Source organism: Ambystoma mexicanum, chromosome 9 (genome assembly GCF_040938575.1).
Source record: "Ambystoma mexicanum isolate Mex_15411 chromosome 9, UKY_AmexF1_1, whole genome shotgun sequence".
In the NCBI taxonomy this organism is placed as follows: Eukaryota; Metazoa; Chordata; class Amphibia; order Caudata; family Ambystomatidae; genus Ambystoma; species Ambystoma mexicanum.
In genome coordinates, this window is record NC_090931.1 from 521774090 (window position 1) to 521787205 (window position 13116).

The window sequence follows — 13116 nt, forward strand, 5'->3', positions numbered from 1 at the left end:
GCATCTGCCCTGGCCAGGTCGCTTTTCCATTCTTTCAAAACATATGGAGACCAGCATGCATCTGACTCCATAGGAACTTGGCATGGATCCTTGGAAGCAGGGCAGGGAATAGAAAAACAAAGTCTTCAAGTACCACAATGCACCTGGGCCCAACCAACAAGACCGGGCCTGGAAAAGACTCATTACCCTAATGGGAATGGACTGGGCTGTCCCCTTCAGAAGAGGAAGGCTAGACCAAACACCCACCCCATAAATCCCAGATGGGCTACAGGGGAGAAGTGAGGCAGCAGTAACAGAACTGGCAAGGGGCTAAACACTAACAGGAGGCTGAAACGCTCCTCAATCCTTGTTTGAACAGCAACTCACTAAGGATTGGAGAGAGCCACAAAGCAAACAACCACTCTGACCACAAGGCTGGCTGGCGCAAAGTGTGACTGAAAAGAGGGAGGGGCTAGAGGGCTTTTTGAAGACTTCCAAAGGAGGTCCAGGCCCTCAAGAGTATAGTTCGGATAGAGATTGGCCCAGTGGAGCAGCGGATTCAGGGAACCAATGAGAACCGTGGAGAACTTGTGGGCAGGAAAAAGTAGTCTATAAAAATCCAGCAGATTCAGTTGAAAGTGAAAGGGTGCCAAGACAGCCAGACTAACCTGTTAGGTCCAGCAGCGAAGAATTGAGCTTCCCCTTTAAATTTAGTACAGCGCATAGGGGCGAGGCCTCGGGCGTGGGAACGCCCTACCAAGGCCCCAGCCTCAGGCACCTCACCTCAGTCCCCTTTGAACACATCGGACGCTTAGATACCTGGCTACACTTATTACCTATCAGCCATTGGCATTGTAGCGGGGGGAAGGTGGGTGGGACGTATGCAGGAAAGGGGACTATGAGTACTCTAGTCACTACTCTAGTCAACTTAAATTACTCATACGTCACCTCCCCTTTCCTCCATCCTTGTGGGTGATTCCACCGAACAAGAACATAGGGTGGAGCTACGGGAACCTGCCTCACATATAGGAGGAAGCAAAAAGGTTCTTCGGAACCGTCTGACCAAACTCTGCATCGCGCCTGGAGCTGGTGTCCAGAGAGTAGTGCTTACAGAAGGCCGATGGAGTGGCCCAAGAAGCCGCCTTGCTGATGACATCCCAAGAAGCATGGCGGGGAGGAATCTCCAAAAGTCACAAACAATGCCTAGGACCTCCTGAAGGATTTTGTCTGAGAGAGATCAAACTAGAGCACCCTCTTGAGTTCCAAGGAAAATAGGGCCCTTTCTGCCGCAGTTTGTGGGGTTGGGGGAAGAACACTGGCAGGCAGATCTTTTGATTCAGATGGAACAGAGACCACCTTGGGGAAGAAGTGTGGGTTAGTGTGCAAGATGACCTTGTCGTCAAACGTGGTGAGGGGCTCGCACAAAGACCACGCCTGCAGCTCACTAACCCTGCGCGCAGAGGTGAGAGCCACCAATGAAACGGTCTTTAGCGGCACTAAGCAGATGTCCACAGAGGGCATTGGCTCAAAAGGTTTGTGTTACAAAGCTGCAAGAACCACACATTGAGGTCCCAGATCGGATGCGGTCTATGCATCAGAGGAACAAACCTAGACAACCCCTTAAGGTGGGCCTTAACCAACAGTTTGGCTGCCGAAAACACATGTTCAGGGGAATTCTTGTAAGCCCAAAGGCCGCCAAATATGTGCGGCAAGAATCCACCTGAACTCCAGAATGAGCCAGGTGTGCTGAAAAGGCCAGTACGTCATCCAGGACAGGTGACAGGGTCCAGACTCTTCCATTTCCTCTTATACTGGGACCGAGTCAAGGACCTCCTGTCCTGCTGAATGATGTCCCAGATGTCATCCAAAAATTGAGCATGCTGAAGCCTCAGCTGATCAGGAACCAGGCCACCAGGGCCAGTTTGGCCCGGTCCGGATGTTCCACTGCCGCACCCTGCTGTGTCAGGAAGCACCTGCTGGGGATCGGAAGATGGATGGGACCCTGGGAGCACAACTGCACCAGATCCAAAAACCAGGGTCTTAAAGGCCAGTGGGGGGCAACCAGGATGAGGCTGCAACGCAGAGAGGCCCAGAACTTGGAGGGTCCATTGGAGCAGAGGTGTGGGCCAGAACGCATAACACCTGCGGCTGTGGAAACAGATCTGGAAGTCATCTCAAAGTGACTCCAGACCCTGACCTGCCCGTGAAGCAAACAGGAGTCACTTGGCATTACGGGGAGATGCAAACAAATACAGGTCCGCGAACCACCAACATTGGAACAGGGACAACAAGGAGTCATTGTGCAACTCCCACTCATAGTTGAACCCCAAGCAACTCAACTGGTCTGCTTCTGCACTGCTGTCCCCCAGAAGGCGGACTGTCGAAATCCAAATCCCTTCCATCAGGGCCCATTCCCAGATCGAAACAGCCACCATGCAGGTGGGGGGAGCGGATGCCACCCTGCTTGTTCAACATCGTAGTTAAATGGTCCATCATGACCAGAACAGACCTGTCCGTGATGAGGGGCAAGAACGTAAATGAGTGCCAGGCCCACTTTGAGATCGAGCAGATTGATATGCAAGAGGGCTTCTGTCCTGGACCATGCTCCATGAATCATGTAGCCCTCCAGAGTAGCCCCACCCCCAACCCGAGAGGTAGGAGTCCGCCATCACCACCAGGTTAGGCTCCGGTCGGGTGAAGGGGGCTCCCACTGAGACATTGTCCTCCATCAGCCACAAGCAAAGATCGAGCAGCAGGAGCGGTGGTAATGGGATCCTGTATCCTGAGCCCAATTGGCCGCCAGGTGGAGCTGTAGGCGCCTCATCTTGAGGTGAGCGTGCTGTACAGTAAGGTTGCAGAAGGCCATCTGGTCCAGAACGTGCAGGAACCACCATGAGGAGGTGGTAGATTTGGCCAGAAAGTGTCCCACTGCCTTGCAGAGGGACATAAGCCTCTCGGGCGTGGGGAACAACCGTTCCACAGTAGTTTTCCAACGCATCTCCTAGGAAGACCAGTTCCTGAGATGGACATAACTGTGATTTTCTCTGGTTGAGGGAAAACCCAAGCTGATGAAGGATGTCCACCAATCTCTAGCAGGAATGCACCACCCCTTCAGATGACCCCGCCCTCACCAGCCAGTCATCCAAATAAGGGAATAGATAATGGCTCTCCAAACGGAGAAGGCCCGCCACTGCATTCATCAACTTTGTGAAGACAGGATGAGCTCAGTTCCGGTAGAAGGGCAGCACCTTGCACTGAAAGTGGTACGACAATCGGTATGCATCCTTGAGGTCCAGGGAACAATTCCAGTGCCCTGCACACAGAGACTCGGCTATATGCGTGGGATCAATCATCTTGAAGCGTTCCAGCACTAAAGACAGATTTTGAAATGAGAAGTCCAGGACTTTCAGGCCAGCCTGCATGTTCTTGAGTAAAGCAAAAATCCTGAAATAGTAACCAAAGCCCCTGTCTACAAGTGGAACCAGTTCTATCGCCTGCATCTCCAAGAGCGAAAGGTCCCCCCGTAAAAGAGCCAGGGACCCGATCTGACAAAGAGGAGATGATGGTAGAGGCAAAGGAAGACTGAAGCCTGTGGAGCCTATGGAGAGGATCCACAGGTTGCTAAAAAAAGACACTTCCAGGTGTCCTGGAACAGGATGGCCCCTACACAGGTGTGCTGCGTTCCTCAACCTTGAAGTCTCTGATTCTTGACGTCAGAGGGAGTGTAATATATGTGCTTCCTGCTACTGCACGCGAGACATGGCTCGTGGCTACATGATTCCCTGTTCTCGAGGTTGGAGAACGCTCGTAGTAGAATGCGAATGCGAGTTGTATTACAACGGCAGCGAGAGGAGGTGTCAAATGGTGGGGCCTTATTGTCCAGCTAGCTTCCGTATAAATATACAGATATAACTATAAACAAAAGGACAATCGTTATAATGTTAATAGTTCCTCCCGTGACATCCTTACTTACATTACAGGGAGGTTGGGGGGGGGGGGTGGAGCAGAGGAGGGGGTGCAGAAAAACCCTTGCAAGTTCCTCTGCTACTTCCTACTGTTGTCGCTGGGCAACCCGTCAGGCCTCCGTACACCATGGTCACGGTCCCGGATCCCTTTGAAGCCGGAGAAAGTATGGGGATTGAACTCAGTCCTGCCCTGGGACTGAGGGAAGGATTTCTGACCTGATTTTGTCAGGATGGCCAAGGACTTGGTGGTTTCAGTGGAGGTTTTCGTCTTTATCAAGTCATTGGTTGATGAATGAAAAAGGTTTACGCCCTAAAGGGCAGATCCTGGATCCACTCCTGCATTTCAGATGAACTTTGTTGCGTGCATCCACGCCGCCCTTTCCATCTCGACCCCAAGGCACAGCCTTCTGCTGGCTGTGTCGATGGAGACGAAGACTCATGAGGTCCTGCGAAATGGCGAGAGGCATCTGCCAGACTAGCCTTGAAGGAGGTTTGCTTGTCCGAAGGGATGTCGGGCAGAAATTCCCTGAGCCTGCGCCACACCCTCTGGTTAGCCGCAGCCAAGAGGGCGTCCGCGCTGGCTTGCCGCAGATGCAGACCTGAGATGGAGTAACATTGCTTTCCCAAGGACTCAAGGAATATATCCTCCTTGGAGAGGCAACTTGAGGTGGATCAAGTGGAGGAAGACGATGGTTTAGAATACAAAGAGGCCACAGACACCACAGATGAATGGGGCTGTGGGTTGGAGGCAAGGAGGATTGGCTCCCTGTCCTTCAGCCTAAACCTGCTGTTGGCTCTTCTTGTTCATCTGGGCGTTGGCCCTGGGCTTCTCCCACACCTTTCGTGCCACCTGCAGGACATCCTTCTTGAGGGGGATGCCAGACTGGATCGTGGTGCATTTCCCCAAGACCTCTTCTATCACGCCCGACTCCTTGGGCACTTCCTCGAGAAGAGGGACCCTCAAGAACTCTGCCAGGCCCTGAAGATGGTAATGAAAGACCTTAAAGCATGTTGAGGGCGAGCAGCCATGTGAGAAGGATATGCTCACATGAGGCTCCTGTTGATCAGTTAACGATCAGCTTCAAATAATACAGTTTTGGACCAAAAAGAAACCAAAATCAGCATTCGCAGACACTCTGGAGGCAAGTGTGCAAGTGGCAAAGTCTAAGGAGCAAAGGGAACGCAAGATACGTCGTGCGAGATACTGAGCCCGGACGTGCAGTGGAAAATGACGACGAGAGAAGGGAAAGCTGCGCTGCAGTGCACCTGGTGAAGTGGATGCGTAAGGAGTTATGATTTGATAGGTTATTTATAACGTGCTTAATACCCAAAGATTTCTAAGCACGGACCCGGGATCGAACCTGTGGTGCTCCGTGTTGTCTTGCTTGCAAGGCAAGCATGTTGCCCCTGAGCTATCCTTGCAGTGACACCCCCAGAGGTGAGGAGACCCGTCGGAGCGCACAGAGAAGGCACGGGGCATAGGTTAAGGATACAAAGACTAACATCCTGAAAGCTGCGACTGAAGAAAAAGTGAAGCGCAACAACACAAAAGAGATCCGGACAGCAGGGATGTGAGGCACTGCAGGGGTGCCGGTAGGAAAGGAGAAGACGGCCATAACAGCACCCGGCGAGAGCGGGAGGTGCCGACAACCGGATCCAACCAACCAGACGGGCGGATTGCGCCTGTGGAACGTGGGTTGCTGGGCGCACCCACGCAGGCGGCTGTGACACGGAAGGCAGCTGCGAAAGTAGAGCAGAGGATACGCGTCGCAGACCGGTGCAGAGGAGGAGATTCCGCGAAGAAGGCAGCAGTAAGGAGAGGGGAGGGCCCAAGCGTTTCACACCAGAGCAAAGTGGGCGAAGAGTGGGGCCTCCCACTACCCCCCCTGAACTAACAAGCTGTTCTGTGGCAGCTCTGCGTAATGAATATTTCATTTAACGGGGTGTGATTAGATCGAAACCGGACCCTTCTCCCTTAGAGCGCCCAACGGTAGATCGCACGTGGCGCATCCGGCCCCACAGACTAACGGGCATCAATGAAATCGCAACATTAAGCAGAACAACGTTCTGAGAATACTTCGATACTGGCACCGAGGAACGAAGCCGGAAGGCAGGCAACATCGAAGCCCCAAGACAAAGCGCCACACTAAGGCGTGATACAAATATGGAGTAAATGACCCCTAACTGCCCACATCACACACAGGCTAAGGAAAAAGTGGGGGGAGCACATCAAAATGCAGGAGACACAGTGAAGGTGCGACAAGACACACGAAAGCAGAGCGTGAGCTGTGGAGCATGCCCTAATGACTGTAGCGGCCAGGAGGAGGCACTGGTACGCCAGTGAAAGTGGATTTGATTATTGTGTGGGGAAAAGTGATAGCAGCGAGCACAGGCATACCTGAGACACTTTACGCGTTGCGCCTCAGGTATCCCCTGGTACTTGCGAGAGACAGTGGTAAAGAGGGGAGGCCACATAGTAAAAGCAGCAGGAGCGCCTCAAGGGCACAAGCAATATTACACCTGACAACACGCTATACGGGAGGTAGCAGGAGGCAGTCAAGCTTGTGTAGGAGCCTGACAAAGGGGAGCCACAGTAATTTGGCAGCCATCTACGGCCAGTGCTGGAGGCGGTCCAGGGCAGCACAGAAGGGACAAGACAATCCCTGAAGCAGGACTACAAGCTCAAGGCAAGGATCTGTGTGGGACGACAGCCCGTCCTGGGGGAACAGAAACGAGCAGCCTACCCGAAAGGGTTATAGGGAAGATGGCAAACAAAGGAAATAAGTAAAAAAACAAGCAGATGGCCATGGAGACATTTGCAAAGGGCCAAGCACTACGGCAAGACGCAGACAAAAGCAACAGAGAGACTAAGCAGATGCCGCCTTCAACTGAAATAACTGACCTAGGGAATCAACAGGTCCTGATCGCAATTGCGGCACAAGCCACATTAGAAGTTAAAATTGATGCAGTGGGCATAGATGTCGGGCTATTGCGGCAATATGCCATATCGGAACGCAACAGGAGACTGGAAGACCAAGTTAAAGAAAACACTGCAGTCAGGGTGCAAACATCGAGGGACATCGATATCCTACTGCAATAGATAGAAATAAATAAAATATCAATATTAAAAAAAGGGTTAAACTGCTCTAAGACAGAGCTGAGGACACGGAAGGATGTGCATGCCACAACAACATAAGGATCGTGGGACTCCCGGAAGGGACGGAAGGAGCGGATCCCACTATGTATGTGGAGAACCTGTTGCTGCACGAAAAAGGAGCGGGATAACTGTCACAAGTGTTTACGATCGAAAGAGCGCACCGTTCCTTCATTAGGAGCTAAAGTCCTCAATTACAAGGATAGGGAAAAACAATCCTTGCCTTCTCCAGGTCTGAGGGGATAATGCAAAGAGCCTCTGTGAAAATATCAGTGTTCCCAGATTACACCTTCCAGGTGCAAAAGAGGAGGGCCCAATATATCACAACAAAGGTGAGACTCAGAAAAGCAGGCCTCAAGTACATGCTGATATATCCGGCAAAGCTGAAGGTGATACTTAACGGCAAAACGCTTTTCCTCGAGACACCAATGGAAGCGCAAGATTGGATGGACAGTGTATCAATCCCAGAGGTCACAGAGACAAGCCAGCGAACTGCGATATGAGAGAGTAATACTGGAGAGACCTGCATGGGGACAAACAATGTTAAGACTGGGCACACAAGAGAAACAATAAGTCCACACCGCACTGAGAAGTTCAAGACTAAGATAAAATGAAGTGACAATGAAACCCTAAGGAGACACAGGAGCACAGAGGTGTAGTCATGTTCACTCAGTAGAGGGAACGCTAATGCAGACCCACTACTCCTGCAATAGTTGGCTTTGGGGTACTGCAGAGTGCCTGCCCGTTGGGCACCAGGTGACTGGTCTAATGACTGGGTCAATAGGAGCGGAAGCAGGGAAGTTTTAGCGTGCTGCGCACAGTTGGGCAAACTATGTTACAGTTAGTTTTGGGGGTTCGGGAGGGGGGTAGGGAGGGAAGCCTGGCATAGCTTGTTGCACTCCGAACATGCTCGTTTCCAAAGGTTGTGGCAGACTTAAGGTTCTCACAGCACCAGGGATACTTGGAGACAATGGCTGAAACCATCAAGGTAACGATATGAAACATCCGGGGACTAAATAACTATGTCAAACGCAGGAGGGTGAACATGTATATAAAGAGAAATAAAGTGGGGATTGCATTGTTGCAGGAAACACATCTAGACGCACAGAAACAACAGAATCCCGCAAGGGCATGGGGGGGTGTGTTGGTGGGATCCACATATTCCACATATGCTGGAGGTGTCTTATTTGGGTCGACCCAGCAGTACCACTCAGAAATATTGACCACTAAGACGGACAACGAGGGCAGGATGGCTATAATACATGGTATGCTAGAAAATTGAGAAATATGCATTTCAAACACCCATGCAACTAATCATGTTGCCACTGTCTTCAGGTAGCTAAACTCTAGGCTGGGCCCCTAGAGAGATGGAGCAGTAATATGGGGCGGCGACTTTAATTGTACCCTAAATCCCATACTAGATAGGTCCGATTTAAAAACACAAGAGGCCGTCCCCCCAGCCAAAGTCCTGAACATGCTCCTGAAGCACTTCCAGCTGGAAGACAAATGGAGGATTCAGCATCAGAAAAACAGAGAATATTCCCATTTCTCAGTCCCACACAAAGTCTACACCAGAATAGATTATTTGTTCACGTAAGAGGAATACATGAGGGAATTTACTGAGGCCGAATACCTAGCAAGAGTCCTATCAGACTATTCCCCCCTTGCTACAAAATAGACGATTTCCACCTGATACCTCCCATTCCTACCTAGAGACTGAGAAGCGAGGCACTATTAGATAAGGCATTTCACGAGAACATCAGAAAAAGTATGGTGGAATTCATAGAAGTAAATGAAGATAGCGTAAAACAGGTGGGCACTGTCCGGGAATCCTACAAGGTAGTCATAAGAGGAGAAATGATAGTGACATCAGGGGGTGTACAGAAAACCATCACGAACAACCTCAAATGGGTAGAAGAAAGATTATTGGAGCTTGAGAGGAAGGCAGAAGCGGGATGAGGAACATGTGCAGGAAGAAATCAGACTGAGACAAGAATGCCTTGTGCAGTGGGATAGACTTGGGAAATTTAACAACGCGAAACACTTAGAGGAGTTATGCACAAGGGGATGAGCCAGGTTGAATGCTTGCATGGCTGTATAAAGATAGGAAAGCAAGGTCCCCGATATGCTTCATTCTAGACACAGAACGAGAGTGGTAAACACACAAATTGGCATCAATAAGGTCTTCTTAGAGTACTATAAGACGTTATATGCAGACACCCAGACAGACAAAGAGAGGGACATACAAGATGTACTAGATCTCATCACCCTACCACATCTAGACGCTCAACAATCAAACATGTTAGAAGAGCCTGTGACCCCAGACGAAGTTCTTCTGACACAGAGAAGGCCCCCAGGCGCAGATGGGCTGACAAACGAATTCTATAAAGCCTACGTGGAAACGCTGGCGCCACTCCTTGCCAAGGTGTATAACGAGGCATACAAGATGGGTATCCTCCCGGATAGCATGAGGGAAGCCATGATAACCCCACTACTGAAACCTAATAAGGTTGACACCGAGTGTAGCTCCTACAGGCCATTGTCCCTATTGAAGCAACACAGCAAGATCCTAATGGCAATTCTATTGAATAGACTCAGGAAAGTGATAACCACGCTGATACACCAAGACCACATGGGATATGGCCCGGGGAGGAACATTTCAGAGACTCTCCAACGCTTCCAGCATGTCATATATAGCACCAAAAAACATCGAGGGACAGGGTGCAGTTGCTTCCCTAGACGCAACCAAGGCATTCAACTCTGTGCATTGGGATTGGATGTATGCCAGAATGGTCAAGATGGGCATAGGGCTAACATACAAGTAATGGGTACAGTTAATATACACCAAACCAATGGCTAGAGTCAGGACTGGGGTCACATATTCAGACAAATGGCAATTGTATATGGGTACTAGACAGGGGTGTCCTCTGTCCCCCATTTTGGATATAATTGCAACTGAGCCCTTAGCAGCCTACTTAAGACAAGAATGTATTGATGCTGGGATAGCAATAAACGGGGTGAGGCATATAATATCAATGTATGCAGATGACACGTTATTGTACCTGAGCAACCCTACAGTTAATCTACAATACGTACTGGAGGTACTAGATCATTTTGGCACACTGACAGGGATCAGAATAAATAAGAGCAAGTCCTGTCTGTTCCCACTGGCTAAGACTGCTACCCTGGCGGTGGGGGCATTGCCAGGGCTCCCCCTGCCATGGAGCAAGGACTCTTTCAAATACCTGGGCCTAAACATATATCATGACCCCAAAACAGAACATGAATGCAACACAATACAGGCAAAAGAAGGTCTACGAAAATCAATGGAGATCTGGGGCAAGCTACCTAGGTCAATGGCGGGAAGGACGGCGTTGCTGCTAAAAATGGTTGCACTACCAAGGCTAATGCACTGTTTTGGAAATGTCCCGTATAACATCCCCAAACAATTCTTCCTAGAATTAGATAAAATCTGAAGGGGCTGCTTATGGGAGGGTAGTAGACATAGGGTGGTGCTGAGCGTGTTGCAGAGGCCATATGGACAGGGAGGGTTGCAGATTCCAAACTTCGAGCTCTATTTTTTGGCATGCCAATTACAATATGTAATGTTATGGATGGCAGACGATCCCACGACAAACATTTCTCCTACAGCTGGCCATCAAAAACCTAAACCCCCGGGACCTGCTCTGGACACCCACGGAATAAAAGTATAGCTACCCTTATTTAGTGATATGGGTATCCAAATATGGAAAAGGGCATGCAAAAAGACGAGACTTGGGGACCTTAACTCGCCACAGATCCCCATTGCTGCGGTGATGGCAGAAAAGCTTGGACATAGGAAGAGGGTGCGTACAAAATGCGGGCCATATGGGTGCCACCTGGAGGCCATTGGGGACCTGAGAAATGACAAAGGGCTGATGGGCTTTGCAGAGTTGCAGGAGATCACAGGCATACACCAAAGCCAATTCCTATTGCACGCAGCGGTGATAAAGGTGATAAAGAGTAGGTGGCCAAACATTGTAGATGAGTCAATGGGTAGGGAGGAAGTTGAGGCATTGCTTAACACATCTGAAGGAGGGCACGCCATCTCCGGAATTTACAAGGTGTCGAGAGTAATTCAAGAGACAAATGAATTGTACACTTGGACTTTTTAAGAAGAGCGCAAAAAATAAACCACTGAATAAGATTAAAGACCTAATATACATTCTCGCCAAAGTTAGCATAGCCATGAGGTGGAAAGATACTAAGGAACCAAGCATAGCAAGATGGTGGGCAGTTTTGGAAAAATGGCCAACAGCAGAAACAGGAGTATGGGAAGCACTGGGAGAGCAAAAGCAAGATTTGGACAGTTGGACATATTACAATGGATTGCCCTCACTGTAACTTTGTTTAGCCAAAATGCAGCTGAAGTCTCCATGCAAGAAGAATAGTGAAGGATGACGAATTATGTATAAAATCCAAGACTTAATTCGGAACATCATACAGGCAGTTCAAGCGGGGGGGGGGGGGGGGGGGGGGGGGGGAGGTCGGTGGGTTGGGAATTTTGCGTTAAAGGTTGGAATAGTTGTTGCATAATGATAATGTAATTGTTGTTTTGTTCTGTGTTATAAAAATGATTAAAGATATTGAAGAAAAAAAAAGTAAAGGATGCTGAGGGCTCTTCATCCTGGGCATCATCGTCCTCCCCCCCCCCCCCCAGGTCCTCTAGGGTCGTCCCACAGGCCCGGAGCCGCAAACAGGTCCAGCGGCTGTTAAGGGGGAGGAGTTGGTAGTACAGGAGGAGGTAGCGGAGTCAGAACGACCAGTAGGGCCTGAACTGGTGGAGGGAGCAGCACCGGGAGAGCAGGTGGAATGGGAGTACCACCCAGAGGAGTGGGCCTGGGCGGCACCACCGCTGGATAACCTCCTTCACAATGTTCTTCAGGAGCCCCTTCATCTGAGGGAAGCGCATGAGGAAGAGGAAGCGCTTGAAGCAGTCCTTAGTCGCTGGTTCCCTGGGGGCCAGGCCCTCCGAGGAGCTGGGCCTCCGACCTGGTCAAAGCACCAAGGCGCCTGGTGCCTGTAGCCGTATGGCTATGATGGGTAGATGTACCCCTTAGGGGATCAAAAGCCTGCACTGTAGGATCCGCTGCTGCTTCCAGAGGGAAGGGGGCTGGGATGTTCCTGCAACACCCATTCGATGGGTTTAAGCACTGGTGGGCCCTGATCAGTATCCACGATTGCTGCCTGCCTGGCAGGCACCGTCACATTCTGCTGCACTATTTTAAAGCCTTGCGCCATGCCCAGAGGCAAGAGAGGCCACAGCTTGGGTCTTGCACCCAAGAGGAGTCTACCTCAGAGATAACTCTGGTAGGAGCTGAGCTCTCACCTGGACGGCTAGTAGTCTTAACGCCTTGACCCATGACCTCGGAGCGAGCTCTGGTAGGCTGGACGCCCTTAGCACCTGTGTCGGTAGCCGTGCTGGATCAAGCCGAGGGCAGACTCTTGGAGGTGGCACTTGATGATCCTTTACAACCTGGGGTAGAAAAAGAGGGCAAACTTGATCACCCTTCCAAGGACAGGCTGGTAGAGCCCCTGAGCCCCTCAGCTCGGGCGCCAGTAACCTGGACAGCTTGTGGTCTGTCCCCAGAGTACCCAGAAGAGCCGTCCGGCACCTCGGCTTCGGAACCGGTAGCCTTAAAGGCCTCGGGCCTGCCAAAACCGGAATCAGAGGAACCTCTATCAGTGTGAACTCCGGGGAAGGAGTCGCCACGCTGTGGAGCCGTGTTAAACAGAGGCCCTACCTTGTCTTGACGAGAGGTCCTGAAGACAAAGTCCTTAAGGTGGGTCGGAGGAGACGATTGGTAGATCTCCCATCACTGCGACAAATGATTCTTCAATGCCCTGTGACCAAGAGCACTACAGGCCGAACATGAGTCCCCGCGGTGGTCGGGCCCCAAACACTCAAGACAGAGTGCATGGGGGTCTGAGGCTGGGAATGAGCGGTCACATGAGGCACATCTCGTGAATCCTCCTAGG

General features: G+C 50.8%; 1 protein-coding gene across 2 annotated transcripts in view; it reads right to left on the minus strand.

Moving 5' to 3' along the window:
* Nucleotides 1–13116, minus strand: part of USP32 (ubiquitin specific peptidase 32) — a 3569419-nt gene that overhangs the window by 3212371 nt on the left and 343932 nt on the right. The gene's annotated exons all lie outside the window — the stretch shown is intronic.